Consider the following 10,485-nt stretch of genomic DNA (forward strand, 5'->3'; position numbering starts at 1 on the left):
CAGTGTGTCCCAGTGACCACAAAAAAAAGTTTTCCCACTGGTTTTGGTATGTCTCTTAACCATTTTTGCAATGATTTTTAATCCACAGAGTTGCATATTTGTAAAACCTCCAGCATTTGTGCAGTGGACTGGAAACCATGGGAGCAAACCCAGTAACTGGAAAACTTTTGGCTGGTGAGGCAGGCAATGCAGCTCTGTTTAATACATCCACGGGTCTCAGAGGGAAGCTCTGGCAAGCAAGCATACACTGCAGTTTAACTGCAAAAATAACACTTTTTTCAGGTCTTTTCTCTTATAGAACTGAAAAATGCTATTTGACTGAACTTCACTTGTCACTTATTGAGTTTTGTTTTTGAGTGTGGATAGGTGTCATTGTTGTTCTATCTACCTGGGCAAACAAACAACCACCACAGCTGAGGTCTTCACCAAGCAAAAAAGGTACCTGTGGATGTTTCCAGTCACACGTCTCAAGAGACAGTAATGAATCCAGCAAGAAAATATGTTTTGTGAAATGTTATTTTCAATGGTGTCTTTTAGTTTTGCCAGAGGAAATACTGCAGTCAGGTTTTTATTAATCAAAACAAATCACAAGGTGAAATACTTTGGGATCTTGGAGAGAGCCTTTTGCATGGAAAATATGATGTGATTTAAAGTTGTCTTCATGTTTCCTTTAATCAAGTTCATTTTAGTAAGATAGCTGCAACTAATGTATTGGAACAATGTGATGCAACATTTCTTCAAATGTCATAGCTGTGAGAAAGGTCAAAGGAAATCTGATGATATTAATAGATAACTGAGATTCAGATGGTACCTTTAAAGGTGCCTTTTTGTGAAACTTTAAGACTAACTTGGCACAATAAATTGGGTCAATGCCACCAAGCAATCTAGTGCAACCAAAGGGTCAAAATTGGAGGTGTGCACAGATCTATTTGTATTTTATATCAATTTTCACCACACAGGATTGAAAAGACTTTCAACTTTTTCACAAAGTTTGATTATTTGTCCCCAAATTGGCACATATCTGCACTACTTGTTAAGACTGGACCCCCAAATTAGTTTAATTTGCATTTTGTTGAAATACTATTATTTTTTCTACCACGGAGCAACATTAGGACTAGAAATACATTTTTAAAATGCAGCCAACAGAGAAATGCTAAAACTCAAAACTTAGCTAATTCCTGCAGATCACTGTTTTCAAAAGTAGAATTATCATCATTAAAAGTATTTATAACTGGGCACAAAGAACCCCACAATAACAAGTGAACAGTACGAGAATGTTTTACAATTACGTTTCTGTTACAGGAAAAATGATTCTATGTTTCTTTACCTTCTTTTAAATGTGCAAGCATGCCCTTTTGTCTATGGTTAGATTAGTTTAGAATTATCTTTTTAGACTTTCTCAGCAAAGACATACTGTTTTGGGACATATTGTTTTAGATTGTTTTATCTCTCACAGCTTTCTCCCAGCTCTCTGCTGACGAGACTAGCGCCACATATGGAGTTGTTTATTTTATCTGTTTTGTATTTTCTTATCCTGTTCTCACTGTCTTTCCTATAAAAAGTGCCCAGCCTCTGTACACGTTGTGAGTTGTTCTGAACAGCTTACCCGTGTGCACGTTAAAGCATAAAAAGTGATCTTGTCTCATTGTGTCTTTATTTCTCCTGGGTCTTTTACAGAGTTTTCCCCCAACATTTCTTGGTCCTTCGAGCCGGATCGCCTCCATCGTGTCCCATCTCCGTGACCAGTCCACGTTGTTCGTCTGTCGACAGCTCACACACCAGGTGTGTGATAAAAGTCCAAGAGCGTTTAAATTCGGGTCTTGGCCAACGTCTTAGAAAGCGACCCACGGTGGTGGGACCCGATCGAGGTGGACCAGACCCGGCGACACTGACCAGGTAGATACAGACACACTGACACAATCTTGCGTAAAAGCGCATTTTGAATTCAGGGAATTTAAAATAGCGGAAGTAGCTCGTCGACTGGTAGCTCTGGGAGCTCGTCGACTGGTAGCGTAGCTCGTCGACTGGTAGCTCTGGGAGCTCGTCGACTGGTAGCTTTGGAGCTCTGGGTAGCTCCCCCAGCTGGGTCTAGACTGGGTCTAGGGAGTAAGTAGCTCTGGGAGCTCCCCTTATCATAAGGGTTCTGGTCGCGCGCGCGTCGAAGCTGTGAATGTGTGTGTGTGTGTGTGTGTGTGTATTGTTTTAATTAATGGAGCAAGCTGAATTTTCACGGTCCAATAAGAGACTGAGCTGCTCCTACTGTGTTTTTCTTTTACTGCTATTCACTGACGTGCTGGTGAGTTGAGAGAACGGTCGAGTTCCGTCTCGTAAAGTTCACACCGCTTTTGGAAATAGTCCGAAAGTAGAAGGGCGTGTGAGCAACCACTCTCGTCTCTAATACCAGCGAAGGTGATAGCAGCTGTATTGTGTATATATTACTTAAACAAAAATAAGTAAATACATAAATAAGATGGGTAATCAAGCAAGTGAAATTAAAACTCACTCCTGCTGACGAGCAGTGGTGAGAAAAGAAAAGTCCAGACGCCGGACAAAAACAGTGTCTGTAAACTGAGAGATTTAAGAAAACAAAATATAAACAGTCAGAAGAACAGAACTCAACTGCCAGTTTAGTAAAACCAGAAGACGAGACACTGTGCAGTTCCCACAATCCTTTTAGTAAACCATCACTCACTCCTGCAGCCGCATCTGCAGCAACACCCATATCAGGAAGAACATAATAATCCCTTATTAAGTGAAAACTAGAGATCACAGTAGTTTTGTAGTAGTTTAAAAGGGTTGAAAACAGACCCCACTGAGTAGATATAAATATAAAAAGTACGAAATAAAGATGAACAAAGGGAAAGTTACAGTAGAAATTATCTTTAGAGTATTTGAAATTAATAATAGCAAGGATAACAACCTGTAAAGTGATATTAACAATGAAACACAGTTGGCATGATGACCATGCCCAGCATGTATAAAATGAATATAAAGCAAATAATTCACACGAAAATATTTTAATAAAATAAATAAGGTATATTAAGGCTGTGTCACTGTTCAGCCAAGGACAGTGTGTGAAAAGGTAACTGTCTCCACCCTGGGAAAAGGATGATTCTGCAGGTCATCTGAAGCCCTTGATGGATACAAAATAAAATATAAATAATATATTATAATAGAACTGCCTGGTCCGCCATGCAACAGAGAGAACAAATGTGACCGCAGATTGGATGAATTCTAAATTATCTGTTTGCTGAATAAGATGATCCTAACTAACAAATTGGCTCAGGAGTAGTATAGTGGTACACACTGATAAAATATTATAATATGCTATTGCTGTTATATAAGACAAAGGATAATATTAACAATGACATAATATTAATATGAAGAGGCACCTTAATCGGTTATGATGTGAGGTGGATAATTGTTAAGCAGTAGTCTGCATCAAGCTTAAGGTTTGCTAAAACTCAGTGTAATGACATGTGAGATGAAGACAATACAGAGAATAACTAAACTAATGAAGTGCATAGAGGCACTTGACCAGCTTGAAACCTATCATCCTAGAATGACACATTGCTGAGATATAGAGCACACCTATAATAACAACCAATAAGCAAAACCCTGTAGACAACAGCTACAACTACAGGATTGAGAAGCTGAATTAAATATGTAGACACTGCTAAGCTGATGAGCATGTTACACATTTTCTTTTCTTTTTATTTATTTGTTTCTTTTAGAGCAGAAGCTGCTGTAACACACCCAAAGAAAGACTGTAGGTCTGACCAACCGTTTCAGTCATGGGCAAAAAGATGTCAGTCAATAAAATTCTAAAAGATAATTTATTGACAAAAAATATATCAAGAGATAAAAGATAAAACAGTCCAGTGTCCCACTTAAGAATTGTATAAAAACACACAGTCCCAAGGCCAGAGCCAGCTATGCCACACAGCCAAGTTGCACTCCACATGTTGCCTTTAACAGGGTTAGAAGTTGTCCTTGGAGACCCACCACCCTGCAAGCATATAGTCAGTGGTCACTCAAGCCTCTGCAACTCTGCTGCCTTTAGGCTGTGGCATATAATAGGCCCTGGCCTGCACAGAGAGACAAAACGACACACTTAATATAAAATTCATAGGGCAAAACCCATCCATCCCAAACATATCTGATTTCATCACATTACATACCTGCACAGAGAGACAAAACAACACAGCAGTGTTTGTAGTGTGGGCTATAAGAAGACCAGTGTATCAGTGCAATCAAGTACACCTGCCTCTAATTAGTCCAACCCCATTCCAGCCATTGGCTCACCAAAAATGTGACACACACAAAACCACTCCCAACCCAGTGCAACTTCACACAATAATATGGAGCTGAATTAACACAGGCACATTAGTCTACCATGTTACAAGCTGCATGCTATTACAAGCCAACATATGCAGACTTCTGCTTTGTTCGGGTGGCAGCATTTTTCTTTTTTCTTTTGTGTCCTGACACGTTTATGTTTTTTGTTTTTGTTTGATTATTTTGTTGGTTTTGGAAACGAATTTAAACGAACTTGTGACAATACTTGAGAATCACAGTGACACATAGTGATTAGGCATATGATTGAAAAATGCCTAGGTTTAGAGCTGTGAGCTATGAGCTGTGAGCAATGCAAAGTTAAATATATATATATTTGTATAAATGGGAAACAACCCTAACTTGAAAGTTTGAAATGTGTGAGATCCATGAATTGTTTGAAGAACTAGAAATTATCTAAAAATGCCTTAAGTGAAAATGTAGAGTTGCATCTATTCTCCCAAACCAAAAAAAAAAAAAAAAAAAAAGGAGAAGAAGCATTCTGTAACTTAGAAATAAGGCTGACGTGTTGACAACAGACTAAAACACTAATTCGCAGGTGGCTATCAGGAACAGAGAGGCGAGCAAAGTCACAAACACCAAGGCTGCAGACAGCCACGCAGAAACAGCAGATAACATAGAGACAACGCCTGCTAGAACCGTGGAGAGGAAGGTCACTTCACACGAGATTGTAGGAGTAGGCCACAGAGAAATAATGCAAAACAGTTTTGAGGCAGCCACTTAAACTGACAGTTTTCAAAGGACAAATTAGTTGTAAAGTCAGCTTCAGGCCACACAACTGTACAACAATTAACTGCCCCTTTAGAACTAGTACATACAGCAAGTGGCCGCAGGTGCTTTATTAAATGCATATATGACCCGTCGTGTCCAGTAAATTTGCTAGGTAGAGACGCTCTGACAAAACTTAAGATAGCAGTCATGCCATTCTTTTCTGGTATTACACCTGAGTGCATGCTAAATGACACCCGCCACATCCACTTTCCAGAAACCGACCGAGTATCACAACATTCTGAGATTTAAACAAACTCCAGGCCCAGATCCACCTTATGATCAGCAAGTGTGGAAGCTAGGAGAACAGCATTTGACCTTACAGCACAGGCCGAAATTGTGTAGGTTACGCAGTAACCACAGATAGTAAAATAATAGAAGCAAAACCACTTTCTTCTTCATATTCTGCACAGAGCGCTGAGCTGTCAGCTGTGATTTGCGCATGTGAAATACACAAAGATAAACAAATAACCATTTATATAGACAGCCAGTATGTTTTCTCTGCTGTGCATCATTTTGCAAAAAATCTGGAAAACCAGAGGAATGATTACACCAACCGGAAAACCAGTTCAGCATGCCAACCTCTTACAACGCCTCTTTCATTGCTACAGGCAATAACTTTGCTGACAGAGCAGCAAAACAGGCGGCACAAAAGACAAACATCACATTGATGGCAGTAAACACACATCAGATTCCACTGGATGTGTTGAAAAATGAACAAAAAGCAGCAAGCACAGCAGAGCAGGCAAAATGGCTAAAACACGGTGCAGTTCTGACAAACGACTTAATGATGTGTTATGGCAAGCCAGTGCTGCCAAAATCTCTCCACAAGATGGCGGCATTAGTGACTCATGGCTATACGCATTTGTCATCGGGGGGAATGACCTGTATTGTCAACTCTCATTTCTACACTGTAAATTTTGAAACTTCAGCAAAACAATTTGTCAGAACGTGCATGACGTGTCAAAAATATAATGCTCAGGGAAATCTGCGACCAAAAAGAGGCCGTTTTCCCACTCCACCTTATCCTTTTCACACAATTCATATGGATTTTATTGAACTAAGCGAATGTCAAGGGTCAAAATACGCCCTAGTGGTTATAGACGTGTTCTCAAAATGGCCGGAAATCTATCCAGTGAAAAAGGCAGATGCAATTTCAGTAACAAAGTGCCTGTGCAATCACTTCATACCCACATATGGCATCCCAGCTTTGATACGATCAGACAACGGCACTCATTTTGTAAATGATGTCATCACTAAGGTCTCTGAAGCACTCGGTTTCAGCATAAAACACCACTGTGCTTATCACCCTCAGAGCGCAGGCCTTGTAGAGAGAACTAACGGCACTATAAAACAAAGGCTCAGGAAATGCATGGCAGAAACAGGAAGGCCGTGGCCTGAATGTTTGGGTTTAGTGAAAATGTGGATGCGCTTAACGCAAGGCTCCCATAAACTAACTCCATTTGAAATCATTCATGGCAGGCCGTTCCCACTGCCGATCACCAGTCAACCAATAGACAAAGCAATCAGAGAAAACACATTAGCAGAATGGATGTCTAAGCTATTGGAAAACAAAGAGATCATTGTACATAATCAACAACCTGATGATGTTTCTCCAGTGTCTTGCAGACTAAAGCCCGGTGACTGGGTTCTGATCAAGGTGCTCCAAAGGAAAAACTGGAGCACACCCAGGTGGGAGGGGCCATACCAAGTCCTCCTCACTACACCGACCGCTTGCAAAATTGCGGAACGACCATCCTGGATCCATCAGAGTCACTGCAGGCGAGTAAGTGAAGCCATCTAAACACAGCTGACAGCAGGCTTGCCCACTTGTTGTGATCTCGCCCGGTGGAGGGGTCAGCTTTCCTGGCCGGGGGGTCTACTCGCGACAGGAGGGTGTGTCCCGTCGTCATGAGGTGGTGGCTCTTAATAACTGCAGTGGCCCTGACCATGGCCGGGCTCCTCATCTTTGCTTCCGTGAGGGACAACAAGTCACGCAATATGAAGAAAAGGCAGACACTGTATGACAAAGGACAGTACACCAAGTTTCCCCATGGCTACGCCACTAACTTTTGGTGGCAGTTTATGAACACTACAGCTCACTGGAATAATAAAACTGACTGCTATGCATGTACCCATATGCCCCTATCCTCGCAGACGTCTGGCCTGTGGCCGTACAGCATACCTGAAGATCGCAGTTGGTGTCTGTTGGGCCTGGCAACACATCCAGGCTACGGTACTCTTTGGTCCAAGGCCAACTACAGCATCCCAGCAAAAGCAACCTGGAGGTCATCATCACCCACAAATGTGAACTGTTCCGGACAGACCTACCTACTGACCTGGCCCCAAGTCTCAGACCCACTGCCTGATGTAATTCTACTGAACAAGCTGAACGCAGCGCAACTGCCAGTATGTGTGATGAACAATGGATCGTGGGCAGTGGGGGAGCTGCCTACTCACCTATCTACCGGATGCCACTACAAACAAAGACTCAGTACCAGACAGGATGTGCACGGACGGCACCAAGCAGTAAAGGAACCAGAGTTTCGCATCTGAGGAGGAGTGAAATTCTTACAGAGCTTGATCCCCGGCATTGGAGCTGCCGAGGTGCGGGATCATGTGGAGATCAACCGATATGCTCTGCTACGACGCATCAACTTTGACAAAGACCCTGGGACCGGCTTTAGCAGGAGAACAGAAGGCCATCAGAACGATGGTGCTGCAGAACAGACTGACTCTAGACCTGCTAACAGCATCACAAGGAGGAGTTTGTAAGCGGAGACATTTATGAAGCTTTGCAGAATTTGACCATTCTGCAGAAATATGTCACTGACCACACATCTGGAGCAGCTACACCGCCATGTCTAAGAGTAATGATTTCAAAGATGATAACAACTACAATGACTGCTTATGTTGCCGTGCCTCAAGAAGAACAGCATCCCGTTGCAATTCTGTTAGAGGAGAACTTGTAATAACTGCTAATGAATGACGTGGTGATTAAAAATGACTTGTCAAGTGATCATGCACTGATTAACACATTAGTAGTTTATGCAGGTACAATATAAGGTTTTCATCCTTTTATTTTTTGAAGTTTTCATTTTAAATATAAGGTTTTCATCATTTTAAACATAAGGTTTTCATCCTTTTATTTGTTGTAGTTTTCATTTTAAATATAAGGTTTTCATCCTTTTAAACATAAGGTTTTCGTCCTTTTATTTTTTGTAGTTTTCGTTTTAAAATATAAGGTTTTTATCCTTTATTTTTTGTAGTTTAGTTTTATTATTTTTTCTTGTTTATTCCACTTGTTATTTCATTTACTATGATTTTCATTTACTATGATTTTCATTTACTATGATTTTCTTTGTTCTTTTTATTATTTTATTTTGTTTTATTCTTTAGACCAAATGATTTCCATTTCTGCTATGCTGACATTTTGAAAATTAAAAAATTGCTTAAGATACTTAATAAATAACCTTCACAGACAATTGTTGTATACATTTAAAATAAGTTAAAACAGGAGGGAATGTTACAGGAAAAATGATTCTGTTTCTTTACCTTCTTTTAAATGTGCAAGCATGCCCTTTTGTCTATGGTTAGATTAGTTTAGAATTATCTTTTTAGACTTTCTCAGCAAAGACATACTGTTTTGGGACATATTGTTTTAGATTGTTTTATCTCTCACAGCTTTCTCCCAGCTCTCTGCTGACGAGACTAGCGCCACATATGGAGTTGTTTATTTTATCTGTTTTGTATTTTCTTATCCTGTTCTCACTGTCTTTCCTATAAAAAGTGCCCAGCCTCTGTACACGTTGTGAGTTGTTCTGAACAGCTTACCCGTGTGCACGTTAAAGCATAAAAAGTGATCTTGTCTCATTGTGTCTTTATTTCTCCTGGGTCTTTTACAGAGTTTTCCCCCAACAGTTTCAATTTTCTTTTGGCTTAAGGTGTGTTTGCTTTGATTGCGAGGTGCCTTTACACGGGAAGCTGAAGCCCATACATGTCTATATGGGCTTAACCAGTGGAGGTGGGCGGAACAATTCAAATATCGATAGTATTAATGCTAATCCTGGTGTCTGATTGGATCGATACAGTGCGATAGTATCGATATTTTGTTGCTACCCTCTAAGTTCAGTGTGTAGCCCGCTGACTCGTTAAAGGAATCATTTATTTGGAAATGAAAAAAGATATACCTCAAAATGTACTATGAAAAAAGTCCAAACCTTTTTGTTTAGTCTGTCTATTTCTGCTTGTTTTTTTTTAACCTACAGTACATGCTGACCCTTTACAGACAGGCACAAGAGCAGTTTCAAAATACATGAAAAGCTGAATGGTGTCTTTTACTATGTTAACTAATTATTGTGGAAAGTAAAAATTACACCAATAAACTTCATAATTTGCAAAATCATGATTATTCATTTCATAAGTGATAACACAACAATCTCCACTGCATAAGCGGCCTTTATACGTTAACACTATCAGTATCAGTGTTGGCATTGGCAATACTGCCCCCTTTACTTGCTGTATTCACAGCACTGGTAGCCAGTCAGCTTAATGAACTGGACCACTCATCCATGTTTATGTTGCCTCTGGAGTGTGATGTGGTACAGCCCATCCAATAAACTTGTGCCTCAGTTGTGGTGTGTTACTAATTAGCAAGTAGGTGCTTCTATGTGTACGTTTCGTGGATGCTGCTTGCTAACTAAGCTTGCAAGTGTTATCTGATAACTCCACTCCACCCTTTTGTCAAACCACAGTCACCTTTGCCACCATAAATTGCTAACACTGAGACTACAAAATGCAGACTCCCAAAATGACTGGGTGACCTCATGCCAGCACCAGTCCATGGTTTTCTTGTCAGTGCTTACAGACAGGCTTTTAACACGATCAGAAAAAGTTGCCATAGTGACTGTGCCCTGCTGAACTGCTTGTCCCTCCTCACTGCTGCCTACAGCTATATTTCATAAAGTTTCATTATTGTTCATTTCTCCCAGTACTGGCCAACGTCTCGGTGATTCACAGTGTCCTTCCTTGGGCTTTGTGGACTGTTCTTCCTCTTTGTCATGCTCTTGGGGAAGCTGTGTGTGTGTGGTTATTTTTTGGGAGGTTTTTTTGCACATTACTCCCTGGAATAAAATGGACTGCTGCCTGCCGCCAGCTACTTTGGGACACAATATTTTATTCCTCTGTTCCTCCTCGTCGTGGTGGAGACATGCAGGCCTGTGGTACTGTCACACACCCTTGTGTTTGCCTCACAGACACTGCATGAGGATGAGAAAGACTAAGAACAGATGTGTGCAGGCGGAAGCAGCTATTTGGATCTCCTCAGACACCCTGCTGTAAAATGGCACAGCTTGGTTATAT

At 40.7% G+C, this 10,485-nt stretch overlaps 1 long non-coding RNA gene across 2 annotated transcripts; it reads left to right on the top strand.

Moving 5' to 3' along the window:
- Nucleotides 1-1,739: 1,739 nt before the first annotated feature.
- On the top strand, nt 1,740-8,950 carry LOC146645685 (uncharacterized). Of its 2 annotated transcripts, XR_014909091.1 has the most exons (3): nt 1,740-1,896; nt 6,744-8,190; nt 8,370-8,950. It is a non-coding gene; the product is annotated as an uncharacterized LOC146645685 (long non-coding RNA). The 2 variants fall into 2 exon arrangements; XR_014909090.1 differs by lacking the exon at nt 1,740-1,896 and having other exon boundaries at nt 4,457-8,190.
- The last annotated feature ends 1,535 nt before the right edge of the window (nt 8,951-10,485 follow it).

This window comes from Rhamphochromis longiceps, linkage group LG20 (assembly GCF_057381845.1).
Source record: "Rhamphochromis longiceps isolate RC_006_pf linkage group LG20, R_longiceps_female_GT1.1, whole genome shotgun sequence".
Taxonomy (NCBI): Eukaryota; Metazoa; Chordata; class Actinopteri; order Cichliformes; family Cichlidae; genus Rhamphochromis; species Rhamphochromis longiceps.